Source organism: Neopsephotus bourkii, unplaced genomic scaffold (genome assembly GCF_033783945.1).
Source record: "Neopsephotus bourkii isolate Nb327-2 ecotype Australia unplaced genomic scaffold, CSIRO-AGI_Nbou_v1 NB_821, whole genome shotgun sequence".
Taxonomy (NCBI): domain Eukaryota; kingdom Metazoa; phylum Chordata; class Aves; order Psittaciformes; family Psittacidae; genus Neopsephotus; species Neopsephotus bourkii.
The window spans coordinates 2347837-2362623 of record NW_026901317.1 but is presented as its reverse complement, the minus strand read 5'-3'; the positions used below and the strand labels follow the sequence as shown (position 1 = coordinate 2362623).

Below are 14787 nucleotides of genomic sequence, written 5' to 3'. Positions count from 1 at the left end.
ACTGCTATCAGCTCAAATTCTTTTAGCAGAAAATAGGAGAGGTCTAGTTGATTGAAGACCTAGAAAAATAAACCAAACTTTGTGAAAATGTGTAAAGCAGGTATTTTAAATCTATTGATGCAGAATCAGAAAGAAGTGATCATTCATTGACTAAAACAGTAAATGTATTAACAAGCTTTCCTTGCACAAATACTACTATCTGCAAAAGATCCGGATGCAAAACTCACTTTTTAACCTCAATGTTTACATCTGTCATCATTCTCTAAATAGGAGAAGAAAACATCAGCTTGTTAGCAAAAAAATGTTCAGCTGGTGGCAGAAGCATATCTCTAATCAAAGCAGAGGAAAAAGTTCATTGCTGTTAAGACAACACTTTAGAGAATTTAAAATACATTACTATAATATTGCTTGTGACAATGAATTATATAGACATTGGCATAAAATACTATTTGCAGTTAATTTTTACCTGTAATATTTTCTTCAAGTTCATGTATTTTACAAATTTCACTGACTGACAAACCATTGTTTCTGTTTTAAGATGGCTAGTGAATCTTTTTGGTATTTCTTGACCACTGAATTACCTCATATTTAATGTGATAGAAAAATTTAGGCAAACAAATTATTATTAGTTACAAACTAATTTTAAAAAATTGTTCACTGAAATCCAGATTCTCTCTATAAGAAATTTTGGGTTTGTTTACACAGTTTACAAAACAACAATCTTAAAATGACAGTGGTTTAGGAATAAATATTTTAGCCGCAGTTTGAAATACAAACGAGATAAAAGCAAATACATTTCTCTAGGTAGACCATTGATTATTAACAGATAACATGAAGTTCAGAAGTGAGTGAGAAATATTCTTTCCTTGACTTTTTCCCTTGCATGTGAATTGACAGATTATCTAACAAACTAGCTCCCTAGTCTGAGAAAGTGGGAAGAAGACTTCAAGGTGCACCAGGCATCATATTTGACCCACAGTAGATACAAACTGAAATAAATGTTCTAATATCAGATGGATCAGCCTCCAAAATTTTTCATTGCATTTGGTCTAGATATAAGTAAACTAGAAGAAATAGGAAAAGACTTTATAATAATTTTGCTATAACTGTATAGCATGCAAAAAAAAAAAAAAAAAAAGAATAAAAAGGTGAAGATTAAATCCTCAGATATCTCTGAACAGCTAACTGGTTAAAGATAGAACATCTTTTCCATCCAAGTGTGTCTCCAAGAAGCTTATGTAGTGGAAAAGCTATCTTTGGCATTGCTCCTTCCAGACTTCACACTACACTAATATTTCACCATCTAAGAAATCTGTTTCCAATCTAGGACAACAAAAAGACTCTTTGTCTTTGGACGTGTTACAAACAGCCTCCAGAATGGAGAACCCCAGATTTTGTCAGTCTCTGGGTCTAGTTCTGACTTTTAAAGAATCACAAGGGTTGTACACAGTAACTTTGAATAAGCTGCCTGAACAGATTAAGGGCAGTAAAAGTCATCATACAGAAGCTCTAAATCAGCAAAAATAGTTCCCTTACTTTCACCTGTCTACCTAGAGTAGAGGGTCATCTAGAAGAGAGAATGAACATCTGATGCATGAACACTGTCTAATCCTTGAAAGGAAAGGTTAGAATTCTTTCCTAATTCATCCTTCAAATTTGCATTAGGACTGGGACAAAAAAATATGAGGGATAACTTGTGGCTTTCTTTCTTTCTCCTTGTCTGCCTTCAGTTATTCTGTGGAGAACAAACTTTTATTAGTCTTCCCCAGCTGAGCTGTGGTTTCAATGGAGTTTCCACAAGCTGACTTATAAAAAATACTAGAATAACCAGAATGATTTTTTTTTTTCTTTCTTTCTCCCCTCCCTACCCCTCAGTGTAATTTATCAGCAGTGCTGTAGTAAGGGAGAACCTGTTACAGCATGGGTACTTCTGGAAATCCAGCAGAACTGTTGAAAAACATTTGGAGAAGCCCAAGTCCCTCCCCACCTTTCCCAGCTCATTTGAATAGCTGGATAGAATAAAATATTTTGCTTAAAGATTGCAAAACAAACTATAGTTCTCAGGAAATGTGGTCAAATTAGGCACATTTACTTTGGGTTTTTTTTCAGTTTAACCGGATTGACTTCAAGGGCCATAAGCAGAAGCCAGGATTCAGGCTGGGAATTTCATTGCCCTACATACATATATATATGCATATATATACACATGAAATGAAGTCCAAAAACATCCTGCTTTGCTTGTTTCCTTTGTTTGTTTCTTTTCTTAGTTTATTTCACCTTGTCTACTTCTTTTTACTTAGCCATCATAGGATTTGCAAGTCTGCCTCTGGAGGATATTCTTCTAGCAATAGCATCTGGGCTTTATGGTGAGTTCCACAGCCATTTGCACAGACTTTCTTTACTTGCCTCTGGCTCTGCCATCCACTGTCTAATCTGCTTTTTGTTTCCTGTCTTCAGATATTTTCTTCCAAGTTTTAAGATGAATACAATGAGAAGTGTACTTTCTAGCCAAATACATTGCATACATTGTTTTGTAACTATTTTTCTGGTTTGGTATTTTCATTTCAGTTTTATATATTTTAATTTTGTTTGTTCCTGTTGTTATTGTTTGTGGCTTTTTTGTGGGTTGTTGGGGGGGGTGTTCTTTGTTGGTTTGTTTTTTGTTTGTTTAGTTTTTCTTTTTCTCCTGTTACCTAATATCTGCAACATTGTGTCGCTATATCACTTCTAAAAAGGTGTAGAATACTGTACACTGGTATCTTCTACTGGCCAGCCTGGATCAACATAATGTTTAAGAACAGGGACTTCCTTGCACTGTGTTTTTCCTTCAGCCTCAGGGACCTACTTTAAAAAGTGACAAGAAATGCAGTAATACTAATTCAAACACTTACATGGCTATGACTTTCTCGCTGGCAGTGAAACAAGAGTGACAGTCAGTGTTAATGTCCAGTAAAATTGAAAGCTGTGCAGCAAAAATTGACACCTGACATTTCAAATTGGATAGAAACACATCAGATGATCCTGCAATGATCAGAAGGCAAATGTGCTTGTAACCAGTGACCTGGAATTTTCTCTTGTTGATCATGTAGACATGAAAAAAAAAAAAAGTTCTATTTTATTTACCGTTGATTAACATTCCTGAAATGCTTCTTATGGTTCATGATTAAACTATTGAGCTCTCATGCTCCTGTTAAGTAACATAATGAGGGGATTTCTGAGCACATAACAGCATAAGAAGTGTATTTGACTATAAAAGTAAAAAATACACATCCCAGGACAATTTTTCCTCCCTATATATTATGATATTATTATATGTTATCGTAACATTAGCTAGGAGTAGCAATTTGGTAATTTCTCCATAATATGTTTGTGCTTCTTTTTGCCTTGCCATTTATTACTTAAAAAAAATATAAAAAAATTAAAAAAAACGTTTACCATGTTAGCTGAGCTTAAAAACATCTTGCCCATAAAAAAGTTATATTAACTGTACTCTATAGATTTTTGCTGCACTAGTGTTGTCTTTGAATATGTGATAGTACATCTGGAAATTCTACCAGCAATCCAAAGACAAGTTAATGCTTCTAAATGGGTTCCATTTCCTACTCATTGGATAGAAAGAGCCTGGTAAGATTTAGGTATCAAAATTTAGCTGCTGTAACTTCTAAGTGTTAGATACATGGCCACCAAAGTTGAAACCAGAGCCATATATATGGTGTACTCATGGTATATATATTATACATGCTTTATGATACATACAGATAGTTACTCTGAGTGGTGCCCTTAAGAAAGAGATTTTAGACTGTGTAATATTGTCAGTGTTTTAAAATAAATACTGTAACTGGAAATATTCCTGAAATTAGGACACTTGGTGTAAAGCTGCTGAAGAACTTGCTAGGAGATGTTGAAAAATTTCCTTCATTTGTCCTTCAAAGATTAGCTTATCCCTTTAGGATAGATTTATTCCACTTATTAATTAACTCATTTATTCACTTAGTTATTTGAAGGATCTCTTAGTAGGGAGTAGAAAAAAAAAATAATACAGGTTTGCTCTTTTTAGATACAACTTAGGGCAACGACACAGGCAGTTAGTGACCCAGTAGTGTGTTCTGTACTCTGTAGAAAAGAATATCAACCAGCATGCATCTGTCATCTGAAAAGTTCACAGGGCTACAATGAGCACATATTATATACTGCACAATGCCAAATGTAAGCTCTTTTCTCTGCTCCCAAGAATGGTTTAGGTACTCTTTTGTGAAATGGAGATGGGATTAAAAACATGAAAGCTTCTTTTGACACAGTGACTGAATGCCAGGACTTCTACTTCCAGACTACTGAAACATGCTCAGATGTCTGTTTTCGGCTCATGACAAGGACTACATGCAGAAGTTAGGAAACCATAAAATTATATGGCACATGAATATGGGGTTTTCAGACTGCAGTTTATATATACCACCATGATGTTTCTGAAACATGAGTTCTTGGTAAAGATATTTTCTGTGCATTGATTTAAAATGTATATTTTTCTTTTTCTCTTCTTTTTAATAATAAAGGCCAAATTTAGTAATAAAACACAAATCTTGTTAAACAGTTCACCGCTTCATTAGTTGTATAGGAAACATTTTCTTTCTATTTTCTCTGAAGGTAAATTATTGTTTGTGAGTGAATTTAAGAATGAGAGGAAAGTCAAAGTAGAGAATAAGGTGAAATGACAGAAAATATAATAGAAGACAATACAATGTAGTAAACTACAAAGAAAAGCTTTTGCTTGTGTAGAAACTGCACAAGTGTTCTAGGGAACATCACATTTTCTCATCAGCTTGTTTCCAGCCCTCTAGACACCAAAATGGTTCTGATGATCCTCCCACTCAAGCACATTAGTCAGTGTCCCTATTATCTGATGCTAATCTTTTGTGCCTAACCTTTTGTGCTTCAACAAGTGTCAGGATTTAATTGTCTGGTTGTGTGCCACTTCAGACGCCCTACATCTGTAGGAGGTTGGCAGTTTTGACACAATCTTCACAGAGGCCTGAAAACATTAAGCAACAGAAAGCAGGAAGCAGTGCAAGATTTTGTGTTACTTGTGTATGGGCCACACTTGGCCCTAGCCCACTCACACAGAATATAAATCATCCAAGATGACAAGTACTGGAAAAGACTATCTTGAGGTCTTCAGCTATTTTCAGATACCTTTAGCTCTTCCTTAATATAGAGACATTCTGTGAATAAGGCAGTTCTTTGCCAAGACTACTTTTGCTTTATTACCTTATTACGCTGTGAGAAATCAAAACAGAATGCTGCTATGCCCAAAGTCTTAATAGTGATGGGAGGTGCATTTATAAACACCTAATAAATAAGAGGTGCAGATAATGAATTCAGGGCCATATCCCAAACTGTGACTCAGATAAAATGGGTTAGATTGCATCCTATGTCACTAGATATGTAAAGACCAACTGAAATTTTGATAATGAATTGGACTCAATTATTTTGTTCTTCTGATTACAAGCAATATGAACAGTGCTTTTAAAAATAGTGATACATGGACCTGTAAAGGCTTATGAAGTGTAAAAAAGGTATCTATGAAAGACTAATAAGAAAAACAATACAGTAGTTCAACTGGCAATTGGGTTAACTTTTTTATGAAGGGTCATGTCAAAATTCTACACAGAAGCAGCTCTGCAGTGTTTAACATCTTGCTTTGTGGAGGCGGCTGAGGTTTTTGGGCTGGAAGTCAGCTTGAAGAAGACAGTAGTCCTCTACCAACCTGCACCGCAAGAAGATTATCGCCATCCCCATATTACCATCGGCGAGTCAGAGCTTAAGACAGTTCAGCAGTTCAGCTATCTGGGAAGCATCATTTCCTCGGATGCCACGATCGACAAAGAGATAGACAACAGAATAGCAAAGGCATATAGAGCCTTTGGAAAACTCCATAAAAGAGTCTGGTGTAATAAACACCTGAAGAAAAGTACAAAGATCAGTGTCTACAGAGCCATTGTATTGTCTACTCTTTTATATGGGTCTGAATCATGGGTCATCTACCGTCATCACCTGCGACTCCTGGAACGCTTTCATCACCGCTGCCTCCGTACAATTCTAAACATCCATTGGACTGACTATGTGTCTAATGTCACTGTCCTCGAACAGGCAGGGGTCACCAGCATCGAGGCCACATTGCTGAAACTGCAACTGCGCTGGGCAGGGCACGTCTCTAGGATGAAGGATCACCGCCTCCCCAAGATCGTGTTTTACGGTGAACTTGCCACCGGTAGCCGCAAGAGAGGTGCCCCAAAGAAGAGATACAAGGACTCCCTGAAACAATGCCTTAGCCTTGGCCATATTGACTACCATCAGTGGTCCACCTTGGCCTCCAATCGGGAGACCTGGAGGCACACCATACATAATGCCGCTGACTCCTTTGAGAGTTCACGAAGAACTAGTCTCGAGGAGAAAAGACAACGCAGGAAGAATCGTGTCCCACCTGTTCCACCCAAGGAGACCTTCTGCTGTGCTTTTTGTAGCCGGATTTGCCTATCCCACATTGGCCTTCTTAGTCATCAGTGCGCTTGTAGTAAGCATGGGTAAATGCCCTTCCCAAATCTTCGTTCGCGAAGTCAAGCCATGATGATGATGATGATGATGATGTCAAAATTCTACGGGACTCAAGGAGGCTGAAAGCCACTGTTGCAGGAGGAACACAGATGTTGCAATTGTTAACATCAGCAGAAATGGACACAAAAGTAAGAGAAGAAACAGAAATATTTTTAATCAATGTCGATATTATAACAGTTTTTATAGTCAAAAGTCATTGTCATCAATTAGTAGTTTCTATTATACCTTTTGTATGCTATAGGAGCTAAGGAACATTTTTTGACTTTTCATGCACTTGAAGTGATGATACTTCTTTTACCTCAAAATGACCAACAGTTATTAACAGCTTCATCAAGCAGTATAATCCAATGCTAACATATACCCACTTTTTACAGTTCATTTCCACCTTTACAACTTCTTAAAGCATCTTTATGACTAACATGAAATGCTTTTTACCATAGCTGATGATGTCCATTAAACTGAAATCACAACAACCTGCACTTAAAGAACTGAAATCACAGATAGTGTTGATAAATCTTTTTCTCCATCAAAAGGAAAGCTTAATCCTTCAAAAGCAAGACATCAGTGATTTTTACCAACTGCTTTAGCAAAACATAGACAAAAGCTCGGAACACTGAGAAATTTCCATCCTATTGAAATCGATGAGATTTACATGTTTAAAATCCATTGTGCATCTGTGCTGTAGCTTTTGAAGCTCCACAGATACGTACTATTTCAATGAAGTAGAACCACAAAAAGCACTTAATGGATGTTAACCTAGAACAACAGAATTATTTAGTGCTGGCTCTAAAGATCAATTCTTATAAAATCTCAGCCTGAATGGAAGCCTTCAATAAGAGGATTTTTTAACAACTTCTTCTGAAGATCACTAAAGATAATTTTTCCAGTGTTTCAGAACCAAGGTTTTCTTACTGAGTACACTCTACGGGCAGCTTACCCCCTTTTAAATTCAGGCTCTACTGAGCCACATGTGAGAAAAAATGCTGTGACTCAGAATGCATAGGAGGATATATTCTGAGTACCTCTGCCAGCCAAAGCTGTGAAAGTATCCCAGAAGGAGAAGTGTAACCACTCTGGTAGCAGTTGATGTTCATACTGAAGATTTTAAATATTTTCTGCAAAAGTGACCAAAAATGCACAGCCAATGAATAACTAAATACTAAAATAGAAATATTCCCCACACAGTGAAAAAAAGAATCCAAAATATACATTTAAACTACATTCTGAAACTAACACAGATACTGGAGCAGTAGCAACAAAGGCTGTCATTGGGATGTACCAGTTAATACACTATTCATTCTGAGCTGCAGCAAGTTTTCTTAGAAATGGCTCTACAATGTCAGGAGGCAAAATGGCATATACTGGTATACCAAAGAAACATATCAGAAAGAAGTATTTACAGATCTTTAGGATGGCATAGCATCATTTAAATGCAGAAAAAGTACTGATACTTCAGCCAGTAGACAGTAATCCTGTGAATTCCTTGAAAAGAATTCCTTGTGGATACAAAAACCATGACATAGGCTTGAAAAGCCCATCTTGGACGAAAAAAACCCCATCACTGAAGGAGACAAAATATGCAAAACAAAATTCATCTCTCAGCTGAAAACAACAGGAAAATGGAAGAATATTAGGGGAATTTCACATATGCTTCCGTTGCTCTTGCTTTTCCTTTAGGGTCTGTATGGCTCCTGCTATGTGACTTGTATACTAGTGACTTTTGTTTTGATTCTCTACTCTGTAGTTATTGCTTGTGTGGCAACGTAAATAACTAATAACATATTGTGGTTTAAGCCCACCCGTAACTCAGAACCACACAGCTGCTCTCTCCCCCCTTTTCCTCCCCCAGCCCAGCTCCTAGAGGGCTGGGGAGGAGAATCAAAAGAACGTAACTCCCACAGGTTGAGATAAGAACAGTCCAGTAACTAAGGTATAACAAAAATCACTACTGCTACCACCAATAATAATAATGATGAGGGAAATAACAAGGGAAGAGAATACAACTGCGCACCACCCACTGACTGATACCCAGCCCGACCAAGTAGTGATCTCTCCCTTCCAGGGAACTGCCCCCAGTTTATACAGTGGGCATGACGTGCTCTGGTATGGACCACCTCTTTGGCTAGTTTGTGTCAGGTGCTCTGTCTCTGCTTCCTCCCGGCTCCCCGTCCTCCCTAGCAGAGCATGAGACTCAGAAAGTCCTTGGTCAGAGATAACATTACTGAGCAGCAACAAAACACATTGGTGTTATCAGAGCTGTTCCCAGCCTGAAAGTCAAAAACACAGCACTGCACCAGCTACTAAGAAGGAGAAAAATGACTGCTACTGCTGAACCCATTACATAACAGAAAATCAAACACAGCCCTCTCAAAAACATGTATCTATATCCTTCCTTAAAGGAGCCCTTTTCATAATTTTTCCTAATCTTTCTGGTAATGTAAAATGCAAAAGAATAATCAGGTTCTTACATGTTGTGAATTGCAGACAGTAATGCTTTGGCTGCAGCCTCCTGTCACAAAACAGCAGAACATCTTTGTAGCCTTAACATGTAGAGATTTATTTTTCAAATAGAAACATCTCTTTTACAGCATAAGATGACAAAAAGAAAGTATTCACTTTATTGCTGCATGTGCCTGTCATTCTGAAGTAATTTCTCACTTGTTCTATGCACTGAAAATATGAGGTTCTCTTAATGCTGTTGGTGTAACATTAAACAATGCAAGCAGCTATTAAAAATTAAAAGTAAGTCTTTTTAAAAGTCCTACTTATAAAAATATGTTCTGTCACAGGAAAGAGGTGGTGACTGAGGGAGAGAAAAAGAGAAAAGAAAACCTCTGCAGCTTTGTTGTGGTTACGACTGATACACTATCTGGTACAAGGATTTCAGAATTTCAGAAATAAACTGAATGTTAACACAGGGGAAAGAGATTGCTACTAATGGTATTTTACTGTTCATGGTATTTCATTACTGTTTTTTTAAAAATATCCTTTATCATTGTGCCAGTACAGAAAGGAATTTAAGTCTTTGCATTTTATTTTTAACATGAGTAAGAAGCAAAGCACTTAGCTAAACATCTTGCAGAATTTATGCCTCTATATTTATATTAAAAAAAAAATTATTTGATCAAGCAGCAATTTAATATGTGTAAGCACCTATGGCATAGGAAGAGGTCTAAGATGAGCATTTAATGGTGGTACCAGGACCACACAGTTCAAATGCAAAGCTAGACATGGCTCCATTTTGTCTAGATCCCTACAAAATAACAGGTCAGCAGATACCATGCTCTACCTTTTAACACCTAATGCCTTTAAAGTACTTCTTATGAAGACATCACAATAATTACTCTGTCTGGGGAGAGGTGAGCAGATAACAGAGAGCTTGTGGGTCAGGGTTAAAGGGAAAACAGCGATGGGAGACATTACTGTGGGGATATGATATAGACCACCTGATCAAGAGGAATCTGCGCATGAAGTACGCTATAGGCAGATAGGAAAAGCCTCACGCTCACAGGCCCTCATTCTCATGGGTGACTTCAACCACCCTGACATCTGTTGGAATGACGGTACAATCCAGGAGGTTCCTCGATTGTGTGGAAGACAACTTCCTTCTGCAAGTAATAGAGGAACCAACAAGGAGAGGTGCCATGCTTGACCTTGTGCTCACCAACAGGGAAGGGCTCGTTGGAAATGTGGCACTGCAGGGCAGCCTTGGATGCAGCGACCACGAGATGGTTGAATTTCAGATCCTTAGGACAGTGAGAAGAGCGTGCAGCAAGCTCACTGCCCTAGACTTCAAAAGAGCAGACTTTGGCCTCTTCAGGAACCTGCTTAGTAAGGTTCCATGGGATATAGCCCTAGAGGGCAGGGGGGCTCAAGACTCTTGGTAGATATTCAAGGATCACCTGCTACAAGCTCAGGAGTGTTGCATCCCAACTAGAAGGAAGTGCAGCAGGAGGGCCAGGATACCTCCTTGGATGGATAAGGAGCTCCTGAGGAAAATTCAAATGAAAAAAGAGTTTCATAGAAAGTGGAAGCAAGGACAGGAGGCCTGGGAAGAGTACAGGGATATTGTCCGGGAAGCTAGAGACCAGGTTAGGAAAGCTAAGGCCCAGTTAGAATTAAACTTGGCTAGGGATATTAAGGATAACAGGAAGGGATTCTACAGTTACATAGGAAATAAAAAACAGACTAGGGAGAATGTAGGCCCCCTCAGGAGTCTCTCTGGTGAACTAGCTACACAGGATTTGGAGAAGGCTGAGGTTCTGAATGACTTCTTTGCCTCGGTCTTCTCTGGCAAAGGCTCTGACTGCACCACCCAAGTCTTGGAAGGCAGATGCAGGGACTGTGAGAATGAAGACCTTGGGCCCACTGTAGGAGAGGAATTGGTTCGAGACCATCTTAAAAACCTGAACGTGCACAAGTCCATGGGACCTGATGAAATCCATCCGCGGGTCCTGAAGGAGCTGGCAAATGAAGTTGCTAAGCCGCTGTCAATCACATTTGAAAAATCATGGAAGTCAGGTGAAGCTCCCGACAACTGGAAAAATGGAAATATAATCCCCATTTTCAAGAAGGGGAAAATGGATGACTCGGGGAAATACAGACCTGTTAGTCTCACCTCTGTGCCTGGCAAAATCTTGGAGCAGATTCTCCTGGAAGGCATGCTAAGGCACATGAAAAACGACAAGGTGCTTGGTGACAGCCAGCATGGCTTCACCAAGGGGAAATCCTGCCTGACCAATTTGGTGGCCTTCTATGATGGGGATACAGAACTGATGGACAGCGGTACAGCAGTTGATGTCATCTACCTGGATTTGTGTAAAGCATTCGACACTGTCCCACACGACATTCTTGTCACTAAATTGGAGAGACATCAATTTGATGAATGGACCACTTGGTGGATAAAAAAATGTCTGGATGGCCGCACACAAAGAGTTGTGGTCAATGGCTCAATGTCCAGCTGGAGACCAGTAACAAGTGGTGTCCCTCAGGGATCAGTGTTGGGACCGGTCTTGTTCAACATCTTTGTTGCTGACATGGACAGTGGGATTGAGTGCACTTTCAGCAAGTTTGCCCATGACACCAAGCTGTGTGGTTCAGTTGATACGCTGGAGGGAAGGAATGCCATCCAGAGGGACCTTGACATGCTTGTGTGGTGGGCTGATGCCAACCTCATGAAGTTTAACCATGCCAAGTGCAAGGTCCTACACCTGGGTCGGAGCAATCCCAGACACAGCTACAGTTTGGGCAGAGAAGAGATTCAGAGCAGCCCTGCAGAGAAGGGCTTGGAGTTGTTGGTTGATGAGAAAATGAACATGAGCTGGCAGTGTGCGCTTGCAGCCCAGAAAGCCAACTGTATCCTGGGCTGCATCAAAAGGACTGTGACCAGCAGGTCGAGGGAGGTGATCCTGCCCCTTTATTCTGCTCTCGTGAGACCTCACTTGGAATATTGTGCACAGTTCTGGTGTCTTCAACATAAAAGGTACATGGAACTGTTGGAACAAGTCCAGAGGAGGGCCATGAGAATGATCAGGGGACTGGAGCACCTCCCATATGAAGATCGGCTGAGAAAGTTGGGGCTGTTCAGCCTGGAGAAGAGAAGGCTGCGTGGAGACCTCATAGCAGCCTCCTAGTATCTGAAGGGGGCATATAGGGATGCTGGGGATTGTCTCTTCATTAGGGACTGTAGTGGTAGGCAAGGGGTAATGGGTTAAAACTTAAACAGGGGAAGTTTAGATTGGATATAAGGAAGAAATTCTTTCCTGTTAGGGTGGTGAGGCACTGGAATAGGTTGCCCAAGGAGGTTGTGAGTGCTCCATCCCTGGCAGTGTTCAAGGCCAGGTTGGACGAGGCCTTGGGTGATATGGTTTAGAGCGAGGTGTCTCTGCTCATGGCAGGGGGGTTGGAACTTGATGATCTTAAGGTAATTTCCAACCCTAACTATTCTATGATTCTATGATTCTATAAAAGTTATAGATATTGCTGTCATTTTTATTGATAAATTTCTAGAGGTAAATATTAATAAAGCCCCTGGAAGGAGACACAATAGAGATTGACCTCTGGAGTATAATTTGATTGGATAAATGCTCTCTTAAAGGACTCTACCTATTTTTAGCTACTATAAGGGAAACCTCGAGGACCACTATTACATCTTAGGTGGATCAGTGGTATAGAAATGAGGGTGAGCTGTTGTCATCACAAAGGTCTCCACTAAAGCCAAGAGATATGCTGACTCTCAGTTGTGGCAGGTAGTACCTGCCAGAACCTGAGAGTAGAACACATAACATGAAGCACAAATAAAGTGAATCTGACATGCCTAATCTCTCTAAACTGCATTTCAAATGTGAAATTACATAGTTACAGACAGATACATGTATACACATAAAAACACACAGACTTCACAGGCTGGTGGAAACAAATTTGTTTAGTTCCTTCTTCAATATCTCTGGCGTGTTCCTGATGAGTTAATATTTCTTGTCAGTATGTCATACAAAAATAAATAGCAACCCCATGCACCATGAAGAAACAGTATGCTACTTCAGAGTAAAAGAGGTCAGTCAATACATTTTATCAAGGCTTTTGTGTTATTTGTAAATGATGTAATAGTTGTTTAAGATGTTTTGATCAATGTTTGACACCCTGACCATTTCAAATTCTATCAGTAGTCCACAAGTCTCCAGAAGGATTTATGATATTTTGCTTTTATGCAAGCTTAGGCCCTAATGTCCTTCATAAATGCTACAAAGTATTCCAGTATTTCTATAGCAAGAACTTTCTTGTATTCATATTCCTTTGACAATTTCATGCTCAGCTGCATGGCTTTTCTGTTCAAGTCCATGAAGGCAGTTGTTTATTTCATATTACCCATGGGTGTGATTGATACTTTGCACAAAGATGGATACTATATCAAAGAAATAATTTATTAAATGAGTTCAAATATAGCAGAAAAAAAAAAAAGGAGTAAATGCAAGCAGCATACCTCATGAAAATTTGAGCTACAGTGTTATTTTTTTCCTCTTTTCATATATGAAGGACTTGGGGGTGTTGGTAGATGAGAAAATGAACATGAGCCGGCAGTGTGCGTTTGCAGCCCAGAAAGCCAACCGTATCCTGGGCTGCATCAAAAGGAGCATGACCAGCCCCTCTACTCTGCTCTTGTGAGACCTCACTTGGAGTGTTGTGTGCAGTTCTGGTGTCCTCAACATAAAAAGGATATGGAACTGTTGGAACAATCCAGAGGAGGGCCACAGGGATGATCAGGGGACTGGAGCACCTCCTGTATGAAGATAGGCTGAGGAAGTTGGGGCTGTTCAGCCTGGAGAAGAGAAGGCTGCACAGAGACCTCATAGCAGCCTTCCAGTACCTGAAGGGGGCCTATAGGGATGCTGGGGAGGGACTCTTCATTAGAGACTGTAGGACAAAGGGTAACGGGTTAAAACTTAAACAGGGGAAGTTTAGATTAGATATAAGGAAATTCTTTCCTGTTAGGGTGGTGAGGCACTGGAATGGGTTGCCCCGGGAAGTTGTGAATGCTCCATCCCTGGCAGTGTTCAAGGCCAGGTTGGACAAAGCCTTGGGTGAGATGCTTTAGTGTGAGGTGTCCGTGCCCATGGCAGGGGGGTTGGAACTTGATGATCTTAAGGTCCTTTCCAGCCCTAACTATTCTATGATTCTATGATTCTTTTGTGCTTTTTTCTTTTTATTTTTCTGCACACATATAGGAATATATACTCACATGAACATTCTTTAAAATTCTTTCTTCCTGTCTTTTTAACTCTAAAATATTTCTGCTTACCCACACAATATTACTAGAATATTCTGAGAGTTCTTTCAGAAAGATGAATGTACATGAAATATATATACATGTATATGTATACATGTACGTATATGCTAATAGATTAATCAAAATACATACAATTTCAGTGCTGTTTCAAGTATCCTAGATTATCTTGCCACTATAAAGGCTATGACTTTCTCTTAAAGCCTATGTCAGTAATAAGTCACACAAGTAAACAGGCATCTTCCACATACTAGAACATCTAAAAGTTTGCTAAGAGCTTAAGGGTGATTTCTTCCCTTAGTGTTTGTTGAGCATAATGGGAGCTCAAGAACCAGCTCACATAAAGATACCCTCATTATAGGCACATGAAGATGGAGTAAGCTGAGTCCTACACAGAT

The 14787-nt window shown here is 39.3% G+C and overlaps 1 long non-coding RNA gene across 1 annotated transcript in view; it reads left to right on the top strand.

The window, feature by feature from the left end:
* Nucleotides 1–14787, top strand: part of LOC133213450 (uncharacterized) — a 60689-nt gene that overhangs the window by 23186 nt on the left and 22716 nt on the right. The window contains exon 2 of the long non-coding RNA XR_009725820.1: nt 2301–2366. This is a non-coding gene — a long non-coding RNA (uncharacterized LOC133213450). The remainder of the gene's footprint in view (nt 1–2300; nt 2367–14787) is intronic.